This window comes from Euprymna scolopes, chromosome 18 (assembly GCF_053919585.1).
Source record: "Euprymna scolopes isolate OS-2025 chromosome 18, ASM5391958v1, whole genome shotgun sequence".
NCBI classification, from domain to species: Eukaryota; Metazoa; Mollusca; class Cephalopoda; order Sepiida; family Sepiolidae; genus Euprymna; species Euprymna scolopes.
Window position 1 is genome coordinate 128774651 of NC_136499.1, and position 27335 is coordinate 128801985.

Below are 27335 nucleotides of genomic sequence, written 5' to 3' on the forward strand. Positions count from 1 at the left end.
CAGTACTATAAATATATTTTTTTAATTTTTGAAATCAGTACTATAAATATATTTTTTTAATTTGTGAAATCAGTACTATAAATATATATTTTTAATTTTTGAAATCAGTACTATAAATATATTTTTTTAATTTTTGAAATCAGTACTATAAATATATATTTTTTTAATTTTTGAAATCAGTACTATAAATATATTTTTTTAATTTTTGAAATCAGTACTATAAATATATATTTTTTTAATTTTTGAAATCAGTACTATAAATATATTTTTTTAATTTTTGAAATCAGTACTATAAATATATTTTTTTAATTTTTGAAATCAGTACTATAAATATATATTTTTAATTTTTGAAATCAGTACTATAAATATATATTTTTTTAATTTTTGAAATCAGTACTATAAATATATTTTTTTAATTTTTGAAATCAGTACTATAAATATATTTTTTTAATTTTTGAAATCAGTACTATAAATATATTTTTTTAATTTTTGAAATCAGTACTATAAATATATTTTTTTAATTTTTGAAATCAGTACTATAAATATATATTTTTGATTTTTGAAATCAGTACTATAAATATATATTTTTAATTTTTGAAATCAGTACTATAAATATATTTTTTTAATTTTTGAAATCAGTACTATAAATATATTTTTGATTTTTGAAATCAGTACTATAAATATATTTTTGATTTTTGAAATCAGTACTATAAATATATATTTTTTTAATTTTTGAAATCAGTACTATAAATATATTTTTGATTTTTGAAATCAGTACTATAAATATATTTTTAATTTTTGAAATCAGTACTATAAATATATATTTTTTTAATTTTTGAAATCAGTACTATAAATATATTTTTTTAATTTTTGAAATCAGTACTATAAATATATTTTTTTAATTTTTGAAATCAGTACTATAAATATATTTTTTTAATTTTTGAAATCAGTACTATAAATATATTTTTTTAATTTTTGAAATCAGTACTATAAATATATTTTTTTAATTTTTGAAATCAGTACTATAAATATATTTTTTTAATTTTTGAAATCAGTACTATAAATATATATTTTTTTAATTTTTGAAATCAGTACTATAAATATATTTTTTTAATTTTTGAAATCAGTACTATAAATATATTTTTTTAATTTTTGAAATCAGTACTATAAATATATATTTTTTTAATTTTTGAAATCAGTACTATAAATATATTTTTTTAATTTTTGAAATCAGTACTATAAATATATATTTTTTTAATTTTTGAAATCAGTACTATAAATATATTTTTTTAATTTTTGAAATCAGTACTATAAATATATATTTTTTTAATTTTTGAAATCAGTACTATAAATATATTTTTTTAATTTTTGAAATCAGTACTATAAATATATTTTTTTAATTTTTGAAATCAGTACTATAAATATATATTTTTTTAATTTTTGAAATCAGTACTATAAATATATTTTTTTAATTTTTGAAATCAGTACTATAAATATATTTTTTTAATTTTTGAAATCAGTACTATAAATATATATTTTTTTAATTTTTGAAATCAGTACTATAAATATATTTTTTTAATTTTTGAAATCAGTACTATAAATATATTTTTTTAATTTTTGAAATCAGTACTATAAATATATATTTTTGATTTTTGAAATCAGTACTATAAATATATATATTTAATTTTTGAAATCAGTACTATAAATATATTTTTTAATTTTTGAAATCAGTACTATAAATATATATTTTTTTAATTTTTGAAATCAGTACTATAAATATATATTTTTTTAATTTTTGAAATCAGTACTATAAATATATATATATTTTTTTGACTTTTGAAATCAGTACTATATAAATATATATTTTTTAACTTTTGGAATCAGTATTATATATATATATATTCTTTTAATTTTTAAAGTCAGTGCTATATATATATATATATATATATATATATATATATATATATATATATATATATATATATATTAATTTTTGAAATCAGTACTATAAATATATATTTTTTTAATTTTTGAAATCAGTACTATAAATATATATTTTTTTAATTTTTGCAATCAGTACTATAAATATATATATATATATATATATATTTAATTTCTGCAATCAGTACTATAAATATTTATATATTTTTTTGTACCTTCAATTTGATTGAAATTTAAAAATCCAATAATTATGAGTTATCTCCCTTTCTCTCTTTGCAACAATAGACAATAGCAACAAATTATTTTCTTTTGTTTATCATCATCGTATTGCATGGGTTGTCTGCACATAATTGACTTATTCGCCCTACAGGTCAATATCTTCCATGGCCTTAAGAAGAACTCCAAGTTGTAAGCCAGTGTTTTCTGTCAATAATTTTGTGTACGTCTTGACATGTTTTCCTATTTTAGTGGTTCTCTGTTTAGGATGGCACAATATTACATCACTAACGACCTCATCTTTTCTTCTGTAGCAATGTCCGACATATCGTGTTCTCTCTCTTGAAAAAGAGGAACACAAAGAGATGCTAACCAACCGACAATACAAGGTGGAACAAATTTGTCACCCTAAAGAAAACAACACTACAGCTTTATTTTAAAACTTTTATTGAAAAATTCAATTCAGGCAACTTGATTACGTAGTAGAGCTGACATATATTTAATGCAGCCGCCTTCAGCCTCAATCACCATTTCGATATGGGTCTGGAACCGGGAACATGCCTTTTCCACAAGTGCCAGTGGGAACTTAGTGTATGGCCGTGATCAGGCTGGCTTTGGTGTTGTGGGAGGTCATGTTGGTGATGTTCTTGACGTATGACCAAACGAAGTAGTGAAGTAGTCCAGCGAGTTCATCAGGGGAGGGGAGAGAGCAGTAGCGAAGAGTACAAAGTCGTAGCACTCCTAAAACCAAGCCTGTGTCTCTTTGGACACCCAGGGGTCTGTCAGAGGCCACCTGGTTGCACCAGGGGATCACCACACTCTTCAGCACATCCAGGTACATTTTGGTGTTGACTTTCAAGCCGACTTTGAAGATGTGAGGTGGCATGATGTGGCCTTCACTTGAAACCCACACCAAAGACCATAGTCGTAGCCAGAAACTCTGTTTTCATCACTCTGGGCATATCCTTGTTATGCATAGCAATTCAGCGATGCATTTTGAGGGTGCTGGCAATGGTCCTGTTGTCATAACTTGGATTGGTAGAGAACACGAGTTGTACAGTGGTGCATCTCCGATTTCGCTTGTTGAACATTGTGTCTCATTCAGACATGATAGAAGGCTCCTATCGCTCTTGGGATTTGTACACAACTGCCCAACTAGTCGATGGTCTGCAACAAAAATAGAAAATCGGTTTTTATCAAACGGAAATGGAATCATGTCATCTTTTCTTTGGCGACAATTTTGTCGTTCCACTCCGTACAAATGGCTAATGGTTAGGTGTATTTTCCAGTTGAAGTTTAACACTTTCCGGACCATTCTAGTGCAAATACTCATCCTAATAAGAGTATGGGGTTATCTCCCCTGAATTTAGGATACATCCTCAGCAATAGTACTTCAACAGTGACCTTGCTTCTGTCAGAATGAGGTATGGATTTGTTTAATCATAGAAGGTCTATCATCTCAGACTCTACCATCTCCCTTTGAATAGGGGTTAGCTGCTCCTACCAGAGAATGAGGACAACGGTTGTCCAGATATTTTGTAAGCCAGGGTGCACCTTTCATAGTTTGCTAGCTTTTCAAAATCTCACCTGATCTTGTGTCTAACGTCCTAAAAAGGAGATGAACAAAACCAATGATGTGGAGATTTGTTTGCGATCAAAATTTGAAAGTATTTGACGTCTGTGCTACAAGCCATGCAAGATCCAAAAGCATTAATATGTCGTTTTTGAGGTTTTGCTTCAGATCAAAACAATATCGAGTTACTGATTTATCTTTGTTGATATCGAGAAACTTGAAATGCGTGCAGCGAAACCAGCACAACACTACGGACTACCTCCCCTCCGAAGCATCTTAAATATATATTTGTCAAGATAAATTGATATACCATTCATATAACATTTCAATAAAAAGTGTTAGTCTCTGCCTCACACTATATATATATATATATATATATATATATATATATATATATATATAGTGTGTGCGTATGTGTATGAGGGACATTTCAAAAGTAATGCCTTTCATTTTTTTTATTTAGCCTGAATAGATCTACGGGCATTGCAAATTGCATTTTCATGATATCTGAACTTCTGCATTCATGACCTGAAATTTCCTCTCTCTGTTGCAGATATTGACAGTGTGGGATTCTAAGAAATCATCTCCTGTCATGGACGTGTGTCAGAAGCAGAGACACGGCATTGAATTCCTCCATGCAGAAAAAACTGAACAATCAACATTCACCAGCGCCTGTTGGATGCTTACAAAACTGATGCGTTAGACGTGAGCACAGTTAGGAGATGGGTTCGTCGATTTCAGAGTAGCGACCGAGCTGTGTTTGAACAAGCATGCGGCATCGTTCATCGCTAGCATCGTGTGCATTGAAAATCGATGCCGCCGTTCAGTCTCGAAAGATAAAATAATACCCCCTGTAGGGCAGCTGCGCATATAATTGTGAGGCAAGGGTTGTGAAATCCCGACCACACCTTTTCAGAATCGGCACTGCTTGAATTCAGTGGCAAACAGAGGTCCAGGACGATTGGAAGCAATGCCGAGATAAGTGGAGAACACATGCAGCTACGGATCTCAAGAAGGTAAATCATTTGAAGCTTATTTCCGTCAGTATGAATATTCTTTTTTAGTATCGACTGCAAACGGAAAAATATTTACTATTACAGAAACTAGAGATGGCCAAGCATAACAAGTTTGTGGATTTTATTTTACCACGCAAAATGTTGGCATTATATTTGGCCGAGACGGTGGAACTTCTTACAGAACTATTTAGCTTGAAAGTCTCTTTATTCCATAAGTGTTGGTCATGTCTGAATTTGCAGAAGAATGACGAAAATGATTTTGCAACATACGCAGCTATGGTAAATAAACATTGTGAAGAATTCAAACTTACAGACCTCAGTGCCAAGTTTTTAGTTTAATAGACCAAATCAAGGCGATTCTTTCAAGATTTATATCAAGTTCATACAGTTATTTCCCTTTATTTTATGTATTTTGGGGAGTTTAATAGCAGAAACAACGGTAGTTCTTTCAAGATTTAGATTAAGCTCCTACAGTTATTTTCCGATACTTTAGACCATTTGTTGTGAGTTTAACAGAGAAAATCAATGTGATTCTTTCAAGATTTAGATTAAGTTCATACAGTTGTGTCCCTTGATATTATGCCATTTTGTTGAGTTTAATAGAGAAAATAAAGGTAATGCTTTCACATTTAGATTAAGTTCATACATTAATGTCCCTTTATTTTATACATATTTTTAGTGAATGTAATAGAAACACTAGAGATTTAGATTAAGTTTATACAGTTATTTCCCTTGATTTTATGCAATTTTTCGTGAGTTTAATAGAGAATGTAAAGGTGATTCTTTCAAGATATAGATTAAATTCATAATGTTATTTCCCTTGATTTTATCAAATTAAATGTTTGGTATTTGCGCAAGGACTGACTTCTGGTCGAAATGTGGAAATTAGGTGGCATGTCCTAATAAAATTAGAAAATGAACCAAACCTAACCCTACAAAAGTTTAAAGAAGATGTGAGCACAGTTAGGAGATGGGTTCGTCGATTTCAGAGTAGCGACCAAGCTGTGTTTGAACAAGAAGATTGCCAGAAAATAGAAATTATTAAGATGCAATGTGTATCAAAGCTGGAGTCGCACGAATAAAAAAAAAACACAGACTATTTTAAAACATGTAAAAAAAAAAACACAGACAATTTAAAAACATGTAAAAAAAAAACACAGACAATTTAAAAACATGTAAAAAAAAAACACAGACAATTTAAAAACATGTAAAAAAAAAACACAGACAATTTAAAAACATGTAAAAAAAAAAACACAGACAATTTAAAAACATGTAAAAAAAAAAACACAGACAATTTAAAAACATGTAAAAAAAAACACAGACAATTTAAAAACATGTAAAAAAAAACACAGACAATTTAAAAACATGTAAAAAAAAAACACAGACAATTTAAAAACATGTAAAAAAAAAAAACACAGACAATTTAAAAACATGTAAAAAAAAAAACACAGACAATTTAAAAACATGTAAAAAAAAACACAGACAATTTAAAAACATGTAAAAAAAAAACACAGACAATTTAAAAACATGTAAAAAAAAAAACACAGACAATTTAAAAACATGTAAAAAAAACACAGACAATTTAAAAACATGTAAAAAAAACACAGACAATTTAAAAACATGTAAAAAAAAACACAGACAATTTAAAAACATGTAAAAAAAAAACACAGACAATTTAAAAACATGTAAAAAAAAAACACAGACAATTTAAAAACATGTAAAAAAAAAAAACAGACAATTTAAAAACATGTAAAAAAAAAACACAGACAATTTAAAAACATGTAAAAAAAAAACACAGACAATTTAAAAACATGTAAAAAAAAACACAGACAATTTAAAAACATGTAAAAAAAAACACAGACAATTTAAAAACATGTAAAAAAAAACACAGACAATTTAAAAACATGTAAAAAAAAAACACAGACAATTTAAAAACATGTAAAAAAAAAACACAGACAATTTAAAAACATGTAAAAAAAAAACACAGACAATTTAAAAACATGTAAAAAAAAAACACAGACAATTTAAAAACATGTAAAAAAAAAAACACAGACAATTTAAAAACATGTAAAAAAAAACACAGACAATTTAAAAACATGTAAAAAAAAACACAGACAATTTAAAAACATGTAAAAAAAAAAAACACAGACAATTTAAAAACATGTAAAAAAAAAAACACAGACAATTTAAAAACATGTAAAAAAAAACACAGACAATTTAAAAACATGTAAAAAAAAAACACAGACAATTTAAAAACATGTAAAAAAAAAAACACAGACAATTTAAAAACATGTAAAAAAAACACAGACAATTTAAAAACATGTAAAAAAAACACAGACAATTTAAAAACATGTAAAAAAAAACACAGACAATTTAAAAACATGTAAAAAAAAAACACAGACAATTTAAAAACATGTAAAAAAAAAACACAGACAATTTAAAAACATGTAAAAAAAAAAACAGACAATTTAAAAACATGTAAAAAAAAAACACAGACAATTTAAAAACATGTAAAAAAAAAACACAGACAATTTAAAAACATGTAAAAAAAAACACAGACAATTTAAAAACATGTAAAAAAAAACACAGACAATTTAAAAACATGTAAAAAAAAACACAGACAATTTAAAAACATGTAAAAAAAAAACACAGACAATTTAAAAACATGTAAAAAAAAAACACAGACAATTTAAAAACATGTAAAAAAAAAACACAGACAATTTAAAAACATGTAAAAAAAAAACACAGACAATTTAAAAACATGTAAAAAAAAAACACAGACAATTTAAAAACATGTAAAAAAAAACACAGACAATTTAAAAACATGTAAAAAAAAACACAGACAATTTAAAAACATGTAAAAAAAAACACAGACAATTTAAAAACATGTAAAAAAAAAACACAGACAATTTAAAAACATGTAAAAAAAAAACACAGACAATTTAAAAACATGTAAAAAAAAAACACAGACAATTTAAAAACATGTAAAAAAAAAACACAGACAATTTAAAAACATGTAAAAAAAAAACACAGACAATTTAAAAACATGTAAAAAAAAAAAACACAGACAATTTAAAAACATGTAAAAAAAAAACACAGACAATTTAAAAACATGTAAAAAAAAAACACAGACAATTTAAAAACATGTAAAAAAAAACACAGACAATTTAAAAACATGTAAAAAAAAAACACAGACAATTTAAAAACATGTAAAAAAAAAACACAGACAATTTAAAAACATGTAAAAAAAAACACAGACAATTTAAAAACATGTAAAAAAAAAACACAGACAATTTAAAAACATGTAAAAAAAAAAACACAGACAATTTAAAAACATGTAAAAAAAACACAGACAATTTAAAAACATGTAAAAAAAAAACACAGACAATTTAAAAACATGTAAAAAAAAAACACAGACAATTTAAAAACATGTAAAAAAAAAAAACAGACAATTTAAAAACATGTAAAAAAAAACACAGACAATTTAAAAACATGTAAAAAAAAAACACAGACAATTTAAAAACATGTAAAAAAAAACACAGACAATTTAAAAACATGTAAAAAAAAACACAGACAATTTAAAAACATGTAAAAAAAAACACAGACAATTTAAAAACATGTAAAAAAAAAACACAGACAATTTAAAAACATGTAAAAAAAAAACACAGACAATTTAAAAACATGTAAAAAAAAAACACAGACAATTTAAAAACATGTAAAAAAAAACACAGACAATTTAAAAACATGTAAAAAAAAAAACACAGACAATTTAAAAACATGTAAAAAAAAACACAGACAATTTAAAAACATGTAAAAAAAAACACAGACAATTTAAAAACATGTAAAAAAAAACACAGACAATTTAAAAACATGTAAAAAAAAAACACAGACAATTTAAAAACATGTAAAAAAAAAACACAGACAATTTAAAAACATGTAAAAAAAAAACACAGACAATTTAAAAACATGTAAAAAAAAAACACAGACAATTTAAAAACATGTAAAAAAAAAACACAGACAATTTAAAAACATGTAAAAAAAAAAACACAGACAATTTAAAAACATGTAAAAAAAAAACACAGACAATTTAAAAACATGTAAAAAAAAAACACAGACAATTTAAAAACATGTAAAAAAAAAACACAGACAATTTAAAAACATGTAAAAAAAAAAACACAGACAATTTAAAAACATGTAAAAAAAAAACACAGACAATTTAAAAACATGTAAAAAAAACACAGACAATTTAAAAACATGTAAAAAAAAAACACAGACAATTTAAAAACATGTAAAAAAAAAAACACAGACAATTTAAAAACATGTAAAAAAAACACAGACAATTTAAAAACATGTAAAAAAAACACAGACAATTTAAAAACATGTAAAAAAAAACACAGACAATTTAAAAACATGTAAAAAAAAAAACACAGACAATTTAAAAACATGTAAAAAAAAAACACAGACAATTTAAAAACATGTAAAACACAGACAATTTAAAAACATGTAAAAAAAAAAACACAGACAATTTAAAAACATGTAAAAAAAAACACAGACAATTTAAAAACATGTAAAAAAAAAAACACAGACAATTTAAAAACATGTAAAAAAAAAACACAGACAATTTAAAAACATGTAAAAAAAAAAAACACAGACAATTTAAAAACATGTAAAAAAAAGAAAGACAAGTTAGGGAAAAAAAAAGACACATATTGGCACACAGTTAAGAAAGAATTTGAAGAAAGAAAAATCCCGTCTCTGTGTAATCGATGTGATAATTTGCATTGAGTTAAGGACTGTCCATATTTATCAAGAAAATGTTTAATATGTAAAAAAAAAAGTAGGACGCAAAAATCAAATTAAATACAAAACCTGAGCGTGTTTGGCGGAGACTGAAAATAACGAAGAAGGTTTGCGAAAATATGTAACTTGATTCGGATTCCGACCTTTCGATAGTAAAATTAAATACCTGGAAGAAACTGAATAAAACCACGATGCTGAGAACATGCAAAACAGCAAAGATTTTTGTAGAATCAAGAATGCGCTTACCTTCCCTCTCCTCCATTATGGACCATTTAACTAATTTATTAATGGGACGCAAATTAACTGCGAAAGTGAATATTTAGCGAACATTACGTTATTGGGAAAGACGAAAAAATTAAAAGCTAATGTATTAAGAAATACCACGAACCTGCTGGGCTCGGACTGGATTCATGAATTTAAATTATGGAACCAACTAATCAATAATTTTTGCAAAACAAAAAGTACAACAGATACCAATGCCTTGAAAAAGGAAACTTTTCTTGATCCAGGCCACAAAAAGCCAAACAGAAGGCGCAAACCAACTGATTCTGTTGTAGAACAAAACTAACTCTAATCCCCTAACGAGAATGAGAACAGCACCTGACCACAAACCAAGAAACCAAAATCAGGCAGGATACTATATCGCTAGTCCTAAAGTGATGACGCCAACCAACCCAGTCGTAAATGTCTATTTTTTTATCAACACTTTAACTACACCACCACTAAACTCCAGCTATACAGCAACACGTACCAGTCGACAACCCTATTTTTCCCAGTATTGGAACATTATTTATCGAGAGTCAATGTCACTCAAAGATATTATATGCAGCAAAATAATATTACATGCAGCAAAATAATATTACATGCAGCAAAATAATATTATGTGCAGCCAAAATAATATTACGTGCAGCAAAATAATATTATGTGCAGCAAAATAATATTACATGCAGCAAAATAATATTATGTGCAGCCAAAATAATATTACGTGCAGCAAAATAATATTATGTGCAGCAAAATAATATTACATGCAGCAAAATAATATTATGTGCAGCAAAATAATATTACATGCAGCAAAATAATATTATGTGCAGCAAAATAATATTACGTGCAGCAAAATAATATTATGTGCAGCAAAATAATATTATGTGCAGCAAAATAATATTACATGCAGCAAAATAATATTACGTGCAGCAAAATAATATTACGTGCAGCAAAATAATATTATGTGCAGCAAAATAATATTACATGCAGCAAAATAATATTACATGCAGCAAAATAATATTACATGCAGCAAAATAATATTACGTGCAGCAAAATAATATTATGTGCAGCAAAATAATATTACATGCAGCAAAATAATATTATGTGCAGCAAAATAATATTATGTGCAGCAAAATAATATTATGTGCAGCAAAATAATATTACATGCAGCAAAATAATATTACATGCAGCAAAATAATATTACATGCAGCAAAATAATATTACATGCAGCAAAATAATATTACATGCAGCAAAATAATATTATGTGCAGCAAAATAATATTATGTGCAGCAAAATAATATTACGGGCAGCAAAATAATACTATGTGCAGCAAAATAATATTACGTGCAGCAAAATAATATTATGTGCAGCAAAATAATATTACATGCAGCAAAATAATATTACATGCAGCAAAATAATATTACGTGCAGCAAAATAATATTACATGCAGCAAAATAATATTATGTGCAGCAAAATAATATTATGTGCAGCAAAATAATATTATGTGCAGCAAAATAATATTACGGGCAGCAAAATAATATTATGTGCAGCAAAATAATATTATGTGCAGCAAAATAATATTATGTGCAGCAAAATAATATTACGGGCAGCAAAATAATATTACGTGCAGCAAAATAATATTACATGCAGCAAAATAATATTACATGCAGCAAAATAATATTATGTGCAGCAAAATAATATTATGTGCAGCAAAATAATATTACGGGCAGCAAAATAATATTATGTGCAGCAAAATAATATTACATGCAGCAAAATAATATTACGTGCAGCAAAATAATATTACGTGCAGCAAAATAATATTACATGCAGCAAAATAATATTACATGCAGCAAAATAATATTATGTGCAGCAAAATAATATTACATGCAGCAAAATAATATTACGTGCAGCAAAATAATATTATGTGCAGCAAAATAATATTACATGCAGCAAAATAATATTACATGCAGCAAAATAATATTACGTGCAGCAAAATAATATTACATGCAGCAAAATAATATTACATGCAGCAAAATAATATTATGTGCAGCAAAATAATATTATGTGCAGCAAAATAATATTACGGGCAGCAAAATAATATTATGTGCAGCAAAATAATATTATGTGCAGCAAAATAATATTATGTGCAGCAAAATAATATTACGGGCAGCAAAATAATATTACGTGCAGCAAAATAATATTACATGCAGCAAAATAATATTACATGCAGCAAAATAATATTATGTGCAGCAAAATAATATTATGTGCCGCAAAATAATATTACGGGCAGCAAAATAATATTATGTGCAGCAAAATAATATTACATGCAGCAAAATAATATTACATGCAGCAAAATAATATTACATGCAGCAAAATAATATTACATGCAGCAAAATAATATTACGTGCAGCAAAATAATATTATGTGCAGCAAAATAATATTATGTGCAGCAAAATAATATTACGGGCAGCAAAATAATATTACGTGCAGCAAAATAATATTACATGCAGCAAAATAATATTACATGCAGCAAAATAATATTATGTGCAGCAAAATAATATTATGTGCAGCAAAATAATATTACGGGCAGCAAAATAATATTATGTGCAGCAAAATAATATTACATGCAGCAAAATAATATTACGTGCAGCAAAATAATATTATGTGCAGCAAAATAATATTACATGCAGCAAAATAATATTACATGCAGCAAAATAATATTACGTGCAGCAAAATAATATTATGTGCAGCAAAATAATATTACATGCAGCAAAATAATATTACGTGCAGCAAAATAATATTATGTGCAGCAAAATAATATTATGTGCAGCAAAATAATATTACGTGCAGCAAAATAATATTATGTGCAGCAAAATAATATTATGTGCAGCAAAATAATATTACGTGCAGCAAAATAATATTACGTGCAGCAAAATAATATTACATGCAGCAAAATAATATTACATGCAGCAAAATAGTAGCACTCAAACTGTTTTTCCACAATATGGAAGAACTGTTTTACCCGGTGTCTTTTCAAAATAGACAGTTCATCAGGATAACAGCAACCTTTGGGACAATATCGCCCCTTGTCTGAGGGATTATTACAAGTCAGGGGAGGGGTCCTAGGTGAGGTTTATTGCTCCTTAAGTGGCAGCGTCTACCCACACAAGTAATTGTTTTATTAAATTCTCATGATTAATACACCAGAAAATGGCAATAAAACGTTTTTATTGCAAAATAAAAAATTTCGCTCTGAACAATAAATCCCCCAAGACATAGAGGCTATTGAAACCGTCTATGACACATTTGATATTGAGCTTCCCCAAATCACACCAGAACCATAACATTTGGGCAGGAAAAAGAAAATCACGAAGCCATTCATGGTCCATCCGGAGTCATCAGATTGGGAGGGGGGTTGGCAGAACTTACCTATGTTACCTACTAATGGACTATTCAAATCTGAATAAATACCAGAAGACTAAGCCATAAGCTGCCAGTCGATATCCGGTGGACGAACCCAGGTCATTCGTCGTAACCAACGAACAACCCACCTTTGATATGCTTTCCTTCAGGAGAAAATCACTTTTACAATTGATTTTTCCAACTACTTTAACCTCATTTGTAAAAGTGATATTCTCCTGAAGGTTGAAGGTTCAATCCTCAGTGTGGGCGACCGAAATATACATTTGCGAATTACTTACGGCCTCTATCCAGTCATGGCTGACTGAATGAGAGCATGCTAACCCGTGAAGTAAATAAAGAGTTCCGCTCGAAATTCCGTCCAAATTCCCGAATTTGACAAGATACACCTGAAGAAGGTCGGAGGTTATATCGACCGAAACGTAGTGAAAAATCACACTCAAGATGAGAACAGTAGTCCGATGAATAATAATACATATAACCAATCCTCATCTCAAAAATTCAGAAACGGTATATATATATATATATATATATATATATATATATATATATATATTTACTAACCCTTTAACATTGTTGCCGGAAGTACATGTGAAACTGTTTAGTATAAATGATTAAACTGGGTATCAGATTTGAATACTTGAACTCTTGAATGCTTCGTTTCTTAATCAAAATGGTTTAACTTTGTTTATTGATTGATGTTTTATTTCTATTCATGATTGCTTATTGTTTATCGGATGAAGAAATTACGAATCAAGTTTAATGAGCAAAAATTGATGCAAAAGCAGAAATGTTCGAATTGTTGTCAATTCTAAAGAGTCACCACTTATCTAGACCCAAAATGTTGCATAAAAGAAGAAAGGAGAATATAAAAATTGTCTGAAGAGAATATAAAAGGACACATATGCAAAGAGCATTAGTTGATAGAGTCGATCGGATAGAATGAGAGTACCACTGTACGTGTGAGTGTAAATGCCTCCCAAACTTTTTTTTTTTTTTTTACACAGTGATCACCACTTATCAAGGCCCGGAAGTCACTCAGGGATAAGGGTTATTGCAAGTACATTACGTTAGTGTGGAGATTTGATGAAGTGTTTAATTAAGGGGGCGGTTCATTAGGAATTTGTTAACATTGGACTTGAAGACATCCAAGTTGTAGTCCGGAGGGAAGCAGGCAGACGGAACAGAGTTCCACAGGCGTGCAGTTCTGTCAGATCTAGAGAAACACAACACAAATATCAACACCTCCATCTCTCTTGCTTACTTTCACCAAGAGATTGCCTTAGTGGAAAAAAAATCCATGAAAACATTAAAAAAAAAAAAAAAAAAAATCAATATGGACCTCTCCCCAACAAAAAAACTCATCCGTTTCTTGTATATTAAATTGCAATCGGCCAGTATTTTATTTTATAAGAAAAGAAATAAAAGAATGGTACCAAAAAGGTTAAATTCTTTGTATATAAAAACGGGGGGGGGGTAATATTTGCAATCCCAGACAGAAAACCAATAATTTATACATTTTCTTTAATAAAAAAAGAATGTGGCGGTAGTGGGCATCCTGGAAGTAAAGATGAAGATGCTGGTGATAAGTGCAGACAGAAAGTCTCCAAGAGAAAGACGGAAAACAAAAACAAGAAATTTTCACAAAGAAAAAAGTTAACGTTTGTTTCCTGTCAAGATTTTTTTTAGTTTTATTTAGAAATGAAATGATTTTAAAAGATGAGGAGAAACTTATTAGCCAAACAAAAGTGATGGAGTGGAGATGAAGATGCAAAATAAATGAATAAGATGAAGAATCAAAGAAGATGAAGAAATGAAAAGGAAAAAGATTAAAAAATAAATGAAGATGCAAAAGATGAAGAGAAAAAAGATGAAGAGAAAAGGAGTACAATATGATGAAGATGAAGAAAAAAGCAAAAAATGATGAAGATGATGAAAAGTCCAAAATGCAGCATCCCTCTGACTGTTCTACAAGTACTTTAACGGTGAATGCTCCGACGAACTGCAAGCACTTGTACCCCCTCGACATAAATACCCCCGACAAACCTGACAAGCAGCTAAATCCCACCCCTTCACAGTAGAGATCCCTAGTAGTTTCTTCCCCAGAACCGCTAGATTTTGGAATTCCCTTCCAGGTTCCTGCTTCCCCAACTGTACTGACATGCAGAAGTTCAAGTGTAACGTGAATCGACATCTTGCTGCCCAACTCCCCATATAGTACACCTGTAGATTATGTCCCTGATAGTAGCCCCCTACATCAAAGTGGCAATGTGCCTTGTTTGGGATGAAAATGTAATTGAAAAAAAAAAAAAAAAAGGATGAAATTGGTGAAGAGGAAAAAGATGAAGGCATCAAAATATTTGAAGATTTTTTATTCATAAGTGATAAGCATAACTATCTACACGGCGTTGCCTGGGAATCTTTTGATAAACAAAAAAAAATTGTTGTCTAAGCAAGGTTATACATACAGGTTTCGTTTTTAGGGTAGGGGGTGGGGAGGAGGTGCTTCGTTTATAATTTACAATGTAAAATGGATCGGAACTCCTTCATAATCTAACCAATCCAGCCATAGTAAAATTGCAGAAAATAATTCATGATCACAAATTCTAAGCATTTTGCCACAAAATGAAATTTGTTTTTTGAAACACAATTACAGGACGTGATATTAATAGTAAAACGAGAAAAAATGTATTGTTAATTAATAAAATGTCCTTTTGCACATTTATATGCAAATCAGTTAATTTTATTGGCGTAGATCGCATTTGACGTAGGCAGAATATAAAAAGATGTTCGTTTTTTTTTTTTTGTGTGAATTAGAAAAAGAGTGTTCACAATTTGACAAACAAGATAAAAGTCTCAGGTGCCAAATCAACAGGGGGGGGGGGCTGATTATGTTATGAATGCAGAGAGGTGGAACCAGACTATGCAGTGTGAGCGAAGAGAAGGAAGAGTGAATATTAATGAAGCTCAAAATAGAATTAATCAAAAAATTATTTTAGCGATTGCATTTTTTATTTCAATAAATATTCAATTTATCATCCTTCACAACTTTTTAAAACTTTATCACATATAAATCGTAATATCTCACAGTTAACAACGAAGCTCGCCTGTCTATTTAATTTGCTCGATTTCAGGAAGATAAATATTCAACATTTGTCGCTCACCGCATGTGGGTTAATCTTTTTCCTTTAACATTTTGGGGAGAAAAAAAAGCGTTCAGCAGTAAATGGAGGTACTATCCCGCAGTCAAACTTGACCTCATTAAGTCATAAAACGGGCACCTGCCAAATCCAAGTAATTAAATAAATTCAAACGTGTTTCCTTTAGCATCTCGCGGTGGGGCAATGGTTAACGTCGCACTTTTTTTTTTTTTTCACACTTTAATTTACAACTTTGCCTCAAGGGTTCGGGTTAGATCCTCATATTTTTTTTTTTTTAACTCCCCCCACACACCTCCAAACACCCGGGCAACGCCGGGTACCCCTCGCTAGTATATATATATATATATATATATATATATAAAAGGCAATTATAACATTTTTTGTGTATGTCCGGCAATTGTTATTGCGTGTACAGTAATCACTGGGATAGTATCCTAGTAATAGTTGGTATTGGAGATTTGATAAAATGTCTTACTTAAGGGGCCGATTCATCAGGAATTTGTTTATGTTGTACTTGAAGACATCCAAGTTGTAGTCAGGTGGGAAACAGGCAAACGGAAGAGAGTTCCACAGGTGTGCAGTTCTAAGAAAGAAGCTTTGTTCATGGAATCTACGTTTTGATTTAGACATAGATTAAGAGTGGGGAAAATTATTAACAGTGGTTTCAGCTAGATGGGGGTTTTTCGTGAAAGATTGGTGAGGATTATTTGGATATGTTTCATATTAGTAGTCGTCCGAGCTGAAATAAGTCATTTCTTTTTTTTTTTTAAATAAATTATAGCATGTTGTAATGCCAGTAACACGGTATAACAATAAAAAATGTTGATTTGTCAGCGAAATGCAATTTCGGTTCGACTTTGAAATAATTTTATAATAAATGAATTTGATTTCATAAAAAAAAAGGAAGGTTTCTTACCATTTCCAGAAAACCAAAAATTTAAATTTCCTTAACAAAGTAAATCCATTTCTGAAAAAAAAAAAAAAAAAATAGATAAAGAAAAATGTTAAATCTATAAATTGCTTCTTTTTTTTCTTTTTTTTTTTTTACATATTAATACATTATGCATCCAAAATAGATAAATTATTTTTCAATTTCTGCGAACCTGCTCCATCTACAATAAAACTTGCCATGCATGCATGAGAATCCAACACACGCCTGACGAAGGGAAGACACCTCAAAATATAGCATCACACTGCCTGACGCAAGTAAGAATATCCTACATATAAAATATTGTATAATATATATATATATAGCAGGCGGCATACTAATAAGAAATAACGAATCTTTCTGTTGAGGTGACGGTGGGCTATTTCTGACGTCACTTCCGGTAACCAGTTTCTCTGTTCGAGCATCTGGACCTGAGACTCAGTGGGAGCGAGTCGTAACCTTACTTTGTCCTTCCAGATGAGCAGAGTCCCATTCAACCAAGATACGTTTCTGTATTTTCTGTTAATATATTTCATTTCACTATTTCCAAGTCTTCTCGTTCTTCTTTTCTTGGCTTTCATGCCAAGATCACAGTGTAGTATCTGTTCTGATGCTACACTTCACCTTTTATGCCATCGGCCAGCGCAGGAGAAATACTTCATGGCTGAGGTAATTTTTATGTTCGTTCCTATCCAGATTGCCCCTTTTGGGGAGCTGGATCTTCCCCACATTAAAAACCGATCTTGTGTCTAAGTCTGTCCTCGTGGGAAGGCAAGTAAATAGGAACATTTAAACCACAACATTTTCCCGTTTAAATTGTTTATCTGCAAAGTTTTCCGAAAGAACAAATGAGGTCAAAATCAAAAAATGATTTTAAATTTTGATACAAATCGTTATTCAAAGTAGAAAAAATGTTTCACGTTACTCAACAAACTCGACGCCATATCAGATGAAATTGGTTTCTTTGTGAAATTTACAAAACAACCACAGATTACGGTTTCGTTAGGTGTACCTATCAATTACGACGACACAAGTTGTAAGAACCAAATAATTAATCGTCTGTTCAGCGATACACTCGAAAACAAAATGACGTATTATTTGGATTGTTCGGACTACTATCCTCATCTTAGGTGTTATTTTCAAAACATTTCGGTCACTGTAACCTTCAACTTTCTTCAGGTGTATCTTGTCGAATTCAGGAATCTGCAAACTTGGCAAAATTCAGTTGTAAGTTACATCCTTCTGAAGGTTGAACGTTCAATTCTCAGTGCGAGCGACACTCAAATCTACAATTGGAAATCATTTAGTCATGGCTGATGGAACAAGAACATGCTACCTTCGGAAATTAAATAAATGGTTCAGTTCGAAATTTCGGGTATATTTTCTGAGTTCGACAGAAAAAAGTTGTGTCAATAACACTTCAGATGAGAACAGTAGTCTGATTAATCCAAATTATCAATTCTCATCTAAAAAAAAAAATCAGAAGACGTAGAATGCTCTCGTCCTGTCAGCCATGACCAGGTAAAAGGTTTAAAATTCCCAAAATTCATACTAAAATTGCCCACTAGGACCCATGGCGTATTAATTTAAGAACTTAAAAAATTCAATTGTAAGTTCTTTTGGGTTTTTTTTAATACACGTTCCCCCCTAACAAGGCATATCACCACTTGGACGTGAGGGGCAGCTATTTGGGATCATGCCTAGGAAAGATTAACAAGATGTTGGTTTATGCTACATTTAAACTTGTGTGTATCAGCACAGGAAGGGAAGCAGGCAGCAGGAAAGGAATTCCAAAGTCTAACTGTTCACGGGCAGAAACTATTAGAATAGAAAGCTTTCTGGCATTTAGAGACCTCAACAGTGAAGGGGTGAGATTTTATTGCTAAGCAGGTTTGTCGGGGATATGTACGTCGAGGGGACACTAGTGCAACGAGTTCATCAGAGCACATTCCATTAAAATATTTGTAAAACAGGCACAGAGATACAACATTGCGGTGATGGGACAGGGGTTGGAGCTTAGTTGACCAAGTGGGACCTGTTAGATTGAAGACATTTCGTTGGACCCTATCCAAGAGAAAGAGGCTAGTGGTAGATGCACCAGCCCAGATGTGGCAACAATACTCCATGCATGGGTGAATGGTTGCCTTGTAGAGGTACAGGATACTCTCTGGTGCGAATAGTCTTCTAACACGATAGAGGGAACCCACCTTCTTTGCAGCAGCCTTTGCAATGTCCTCATTGTATTTGTTTCAGTTCATATTGCCCGTGAATGTTAAGCCGAGGAGTTTGAAGGAAGAATTCTCAGGTAGGTGTTATTTGTAATGGATATCCGTGATTGGAGATGCGTGTTATAATTGTTAAAGGAGAGCAGCTTAGTCTTACAAGCATTAAATGTTATCATCCATTTTACACTAAGAAGTTACATTCTCCACATAATTCATGATTGTATTCTAAGTATCGACCCCCCGCACTGAGGATTGAACCTTCCAACTAAATTTTACAGAATACTTTATTTGTCATGTAACATAGCGAGGACGTCTATATGCAAATGCGAAAAAAAAAAAGACTATAAAAAAACAAAAAAAGACGAACGATCATGGGGGAGATGTGGTACAAAATAACGTTCGAAATCACGTCGCTGACGTCACAGGAAATGAGGAAATAAACGTCGTTGTTACTAAAGAAAAAGTGAGTTGAAGTTCTTTTCTATTCTTTGTCTAATTTTGCGGCTGAGAACTACAACGCGTGTTGGTTCTCGGACCACGTTAAAATTACGTGACGGGTTCTTGTGCAATAAATAATGGACTCCATTTAAAATCCGTGCAAATTCCCGAAAGATTGTGAAAATAACAAAATAATCCAACTAGTCAAGCCAATTTCACTCCGCCAATTTTCAAACTGTTTTCATTTTACCTCCTCCGCTTATGAAATCACTTAACGCCACTAATTTAAATCTATATCTAATATTCTATGCTTATATCCACATTGTCACTGCTTTTTCCAATGTTATTAGACTGGGTTGGTGTTCAGGAGAGATGGAAAAAAAGTAGAAGTCATTTGAATCTTCCTAAACTATAAAGGTCCAATTTTCATTGTCGAACATTCAAATCCGCATCATTTAATATTTGGATGGAATAATTGTCTGCCTATGACTCGTGATGTCAAACCATGGACACTGTGAGGTGTGGGGTGGGGAGTGGAGAAAGTTCTGTGGTTTCATGCATCTCATTATTTTCAAGACCGACCTGAGCCAAGAGGAAAGCCATAAAATTGTGCGTCTGAACCAACAATAAAACTGAAGGAGTTTTGCCATAATGAAGCAATGAATGGAGTTATTTTAAGTGGTACTCATGCATCGCAATTGATAAATCATTTGAAAAAGTAGATGGTGGCTGCTTATAACAATCCTTAGTGAAAAGCAATAACCATTAAATACACTATATATATATATATATATATATATATATATATATATATATATATAGCAACATGGCTGACGAAAGCCTAACATTATTTACGATTTACCATTAACTGGTCCCCCTTATGTTGGGCTTGAAACCGACGGTACCAATGTTTTTCTGAACTTCTGCACAATTTTAAATAAATGAATATTAAGCTCTTATATTGAAATGGTTTTTCTTTGTAATCGAGCACTTTGTTGGAATTCTTTTCCCCAAAACAGTAAATAAATATATATATATATATATATATCATAAAACTAAGTTTCAACCCATAGAAATGTTAATACTTTTAACGTGACTTTCTGATTATTTCGCTAACAATTTTTTCCCCTCTGATGAGAAGAAATAGCATTCTTTGAAACTCTGCGGATCAAGGAGCACCCAGCTTTGGAGTATTCTGCCGAATAATAAAAACTTTTTGTAAAATTCTACTTTAAAATTCTGTTCTTATATATCGTTTAAAAAATCAACAACAAAAACTACATAAACAGATAAACTTAAAAAAAAAAACTAAACTAAAGAGTAAATTGTCTATGACGTCATAGCGCAATGGGTTAGGGCGCTGGACGGAAATACATAAGGTCCGGGGTTCGAATCCCAACAACAGTCAAGCTATGCTGAAGAGGAGTAGGATTCCGAAACACGCTTGTCCGTAGATTACTGTTTTTAAAAATAATAAATAAAAAATACGTCCAAATAAAAAATGGACGACTTTCTAAGAAAAACACCGGATCTTCGAGGCGGAGACGTTAACCTTAATATCGTTTAAAAAAATCAACAACAAAAACTATATATATATATATATATATATATATATATATATATATATATTATTTAAATATTTTTAGTTGCATAAAAGTAAGTTTTCTATAGACATGCACGTTCTGAAGTATCACTTCTCTTCAGTATGGCTAAACTTGTTGATAAGGATCGAACTCGTCACTGCTCGATCCTTATAAACAAGTTCAGCCATACTGAAGAGAAATGATACTACAAAACATGTATGTCTATGAAAACTTCCTTTTATGCACGTAAAAATATTTAAATAAATGTTTGAAATATATTAAAAATTACAAACAATAAATAAATATTTTAAAATATATTAATAATTACAAACAATAAATAAATATTTTAAAATATATTAATAATTACAAACAATACGTCCCAAATGGGAGTGGGGGTCGACTAGAATGTAAACAAAGAGCAGATAACTTCCCTCCTAAAAAGCGCTTAGAGAGAAAAAAAAATACCACAGAATCGCTAATAAAAAATAAATAAACCAACAATCTTATATATATATATACATATATATATATGTATATATATATATATATATATGTATATATATATATATATATATATATATATATATATATATATATATATATGTGTGTGTGTGTGTGTGTGTCAACTTATATACTCAACAAATTTTTGATCTACAGACTCGGAATTTGGTATATAGGGTATTCAGACATGAACATTTTTTAAATCGGTTTTCATCCGGAAAAATGCTGCTAAGGAGTCAAAATAGTTTATATATATATATATATATATATATATATATATATATATATATATATATATATATATATATATATATATATGATTTGTTGTTGGCGTTTTTTAGTGATATTAACAACTTTGAAACGCTGTTGCTTTTGTTTTTTTTTGGTACCTTAGCGTTTTTTAAAGACGTATAAGCTCTTTTTATTATTCATAAATATATTAACAGATCGCCATAGGTATACTTTTATGCACGTAAAATAATATTAAATAATATATATCACATTATATATTATGCATCCATAATATCATTTCCATATCCTTTCTCTCCATACAACTCATGTCGTCAACCCTCACTGGCCACAGCTGTTCATATCAACCAACCCTACAAACACATCTATTCTTTCATTGTGACCACAACATCAAAGGCTCCTGTTCTACACACATCTTTCTTTATTGTCCAGAATTAATCTTCCTGAGGTCAACAGATCTAAACCCGTCTTTAACACACATACATACGTCCATCGTATCATTTCTCACCATGCAACGCATGCCTTCAACTCTTAGTTCCATAGATTATCACCCACTCCTAACTTTTGTAATTATACCAGCGCCTTCTCCACCCTGTGCTCCAACATTCCATCCATATTCATCCTTTAGTCTTACCGTTCACACTGACACCTGCTTAACGTTATGTTCTAAAATAACGAAACTTCTTCGCCATCCAGGATTGATAACTGCTTCATCTTTCTAACTATTAGTGGCATATTTTATTGAGAAACAAGCAGGCTACCCGGCGTTGCCTGGTCATCAAATACGTATAAATATTATATATAAATATTATTAATGCAGAATTCTTATTTATTGTAAACAGAAATATCGTGACGTTAAATTCCTTTTTAAAAAAAAATTATAAAAAAATGAAGTAAAAAAAAACAGAAAGAAAATGAGATAAGTGCATGCAAGTATTTTTTTTTCTAAACAATTAATTCTTGTAAATAAAAAAAAAAAAAAAAAAAAATATATATATATACTAGCTCAGATCGAAACCAAAACTAAAAGACAGTGAGTCAAGTACAATAACAATTACATCAACTTGCCGCGTTTTTTAAAAAGTGTTTTCAAAACTATTTATTCTTGAAATAAGGAAGCTGTCATGTTTCACAACCGCGAATGCGCAGTCGTGAAACAGTTGACAAACATAAAAATCCAATGACCCCCCCCTCCCCATAAGTATCAATTTTTTTCAATTTTGACTCCTTAGCAGCATTTTTCCGGATGAAAACCGATTAAAAAGTTTTCAACATGTCTGAATACCCTATATACCAAATTCCGAGTCTGTAGATCAAAAATATAAGTTCACACACACACACACACACACACACACACACACACACACACACACACATTCTCACTTTGATAGATATACTAGATTACGAAGTCCAGGCAAAAAAAAAAAAAAAAAAAAAAAAAATCAATGTTCCATGCATTGTTACTGAACATACAGTCATCCATGGGAAAGTCCACATACGAAAAAAAGAGTTGAAGGTAATTAATTCCTAAGACGTGTCCATTTTATCTGCGCATTTAACACTGGAAACTGAAGCATGAAAAATTAACAAACAAAGACACAAAAACAAATAAAACTTGAAAAAATACACAAAAAAAGATTCTGGTCAAATGTCATCCAACGTTTCTAACAAAATAGTTAAAATGTCTGATTTTTTAATTTTTTTATTTTTTTTAATTTTTACTATGGTTTCATGAGGTGGAGGGAAACACTGTAAATTTCACGATTTACAAAAGGGACATTTTATTTTCAAACCTTTCACATTTCGACTTTTTTTTTTTTCCTTTTTAGACTCTTATGTAATGAATCTGCGTTTTATTTTTTTCTCAGTGCACTGCATCCACTGCATCCCTTAAAAAAACTTAAAACAAAAGTTTCAGTTGAATTCAATTTGCTTAAAACTTGACAGGTGTCGTTTTTGTTTTTTTTTTTTGGGGGGGGGGTTAAAATAACATAAATAAATAAATAAAGACTTTGTAGGACACGTTAAAATCATTTTGACCAAAGCTGTGACGTTTTGAATTACAATTTAACATCTCTTTTAAGACACAACAAAATAGATTAACCCGTGACCCGTTGGGTCATAATCACAACTATTTATTCTACTTTGATTTCATCAAAATAAATTCATAAACACATCCTTTAATCTTGCTTAACTAAAAAATAACTCTGTTGAATAAACATAGAAGATACGAGGTACTTTAAATAAGTTTCCAGACTTTTTTTTTTGTACAGGCATTTAAAATTGTCATGTACTTTTGAAAATTCAGTATGTTATTGCTATACATCTTTTGAGATAACTGACCAATTTTTATGATTTCAGGTTCAAATGAACAGCTGCAGCAGAAAATGGAATACACCTTACTAAAGCCTGATTGTCACAGCTGGTGAATTTAAAAAAAAATGCAATCTGGATGCGAAAACACTTTAGAAGAATTTTATCAATAAAATTCTGTTTTAAACTTGGGGAGAAAATGCCACAGAAACGTATGGAATGCTTCAGACTGCTTTTGGACCATCTTGCATGAATCGAGCATCAGTTTTTTGAGTGGCATCAGAGATTCAAGGAAGGTAGAGTGTCTCTGAGGGATGGAGTAAGGAAGCCAAAACACTCGTTAATTGGCAAAATAAAGAATTTCATGGATAAGACCGTCATGTGTCTATAGAGACAGTAAGTGCACAGTTTGATGTCAGTGTGGGAACTGTGAACACAATTATTTGTGAGGAACAAATGGACCAGTTCACAACTCCATCATTGTCACAAACTATTTGATGAATATGAGCATCAAGACAGTTCCTCACCCTCCCTATAGTCCAGACCTTGCTCCCTGTGACTTTTGGTCATTCCCTAAGCTCAAGGAAAACCTTAGAGGTTGTCATTATTAGACAATTGAGGAGATGAAAGAAGCCGTGATAAGGGTCATTGACACGCTCACACAAGAGAACTTCCATGCAGTCTTCCATGCGTTGTTGGAACTGTACATCAAGTGCATTGCAGCCGGAGGAGATTACTCCAAAGAGAACTCCAGTTTCATATATGGATTATCAATAAAAGTGGCCATATGAAAAAAGCCTGGAAACTTATTGAAGACGCCTCATATCTACTTAACACCAGTGAAACATCAAAAATGCTAAATCTTCTCTTGTAAATATGACTTTTGTTTGAACTCATTCTATATTCTATACTAGTTGTGCTACCCGGTGTTGATCAGGGCAAAAGTGCAACATATTTCTCTTCTATCTTTCTCTTTTTCCTCCTAGCCCGGTTTACCCCTCCCTCTTCCCAACCCCCCTCTTTCTTCTCCACCCAGCCCATTCCTCTCTCTGAACAGACACACAACTAGTTTTTATAGATTCTCGAGAAATGGGTATGCATCAGGGAATTCACTCCTTAATAAAAAAAAAAAAAATAAAATAAAGCAGAATTACTTTCCTTTAGTACATAATCAATATCCTGACGAAAGTGAATGATTTTTTTTTTTTAATTTTAGATATTATTCATCTGTGACAATGCTGATCAAAAAAACAAACAAAAAAAAACTAACTTTGTGGGTGTTTGTTTTGTAGTTTGGAACTTTTAGCTGTCACAAACGCAGACAACTGCACTTTATATAATAGATGTAATTTAATTGCCAGTCTTCTACCCCCGGAAGACTATCACTTACAACTGATTATAACTTAGCACTTTTATCCGTTGTGTTATGAGTGCATGTGAACAATTGAAAAGATGAATTTTAGGAATCTTAAACCTCTCCTTGTTTTAGATTTGGTCTTACTACATATTACTAATATATATATATATATATATATATATATATATATATATATACACACACATACATACATACATACATACAAGGTGTCCAAAAAGTCACTGAAGGGTTTGGAAATTCAATAGCTTCTTTACTTTTTATATCTGTCTGTAATTCTAACACAATCTGACTACGATATTGGAAAATTTAAAAAAAAAAACGCAAAATTCAAACAATCTTTATTTATATAAAAAAATGTCTTTTAATGTTGCTCTTTTTCAGCTTTGTGTATTTGTGCTCTTTCCAAAACATTATTCATGACAGATTGCAGAATCTCTGGATTGCGATTTAACTCCCTTATTTCGTTGCTGATGTTTTCTTTCATTCTTGCAGGGTTTGGGATTTGTTAACATAGACTCTTTCTTTAAAATATCTCCACAAGAAAAAGTTGGGTTAATCAAGTCTGAGGAACGTAGTGTCTCTCTCCGTATGTGACGTTGCCCCATCTTGTTAGAACCATAATCCAGGCCGGTTTGGAATTTGTCGGCACAGGAAGTCTGTAATCACAGTCCGGTATCTCTCTCCAGTAACAGTGACAGCATTTTCGTGTTGATCTTCAAAAAAATAAAAAGGTTGAATAATCTTATCCTCCATTACTGCACACCATACAGTGCATTTTATGGGATGCAACTGCTTTTGATGAATTGCCCTTGCATTTTCAGAACCTCAAAATCTGTAACTTTGTTTAACAAATCCATTCAAATGAAAATAGGCTTCATCTGAAATAATCAACTTTTGCAGAAAATTGGGGTCATTTCGGACAAGTCGCGAAACAGTTAACAAATCCAATTATGCCCTAGTACCGTTTATTTCCATTTTGACCACTTAATAGTTTTCCACATACCTTAGTACCCCAAATACCAAATTTCAAATCTGTAGATCAAAAGTTCGTTGAGTACATAGGTTGAGAAGTGTCCTCACACACACAAACACATTCTCACTTTATATATATATATATATATATATATATATATATATATATAAATACTTATAACTGTATAATATTATATAATACTACTAATTACTGCGCATTATATATATATATATATATATATATATAAAATTTATTTTTAATGTATGTGTGTTTCATTATTTCATCAAAAAGACATTCTGTGCACTCCTGGAAGTTCTAAACAGAATAAACTTATTTTTGTCATTCAAAATTTTCAATTA

General features: G+C 30.2%; 1 protein-coding gene across 5 annotated transcripts in view; it reads right to left on the reverse strand.

Moving 5' to 3' along the window:
• Positions 1-27335, reverse strand: part of LOC145297819 (ceramide glucosyltransferase-like) — a 393652-nt gene that overhangs the window by 176736 nt on the left and 189581 nt on the right. For all 5 annotated transcript variants that reach the window (XM_080144135.1, XM_080144131.1, XM_080144134.1 and 2 more), the window contains exon 2: positions 17305-17355. The gene's annotated coding sequence lies outside the window, so the exon portion shown is untranslated. The remainder of the gene's footprint in view (positions 1-17304; positions 17356-27335) is intronic.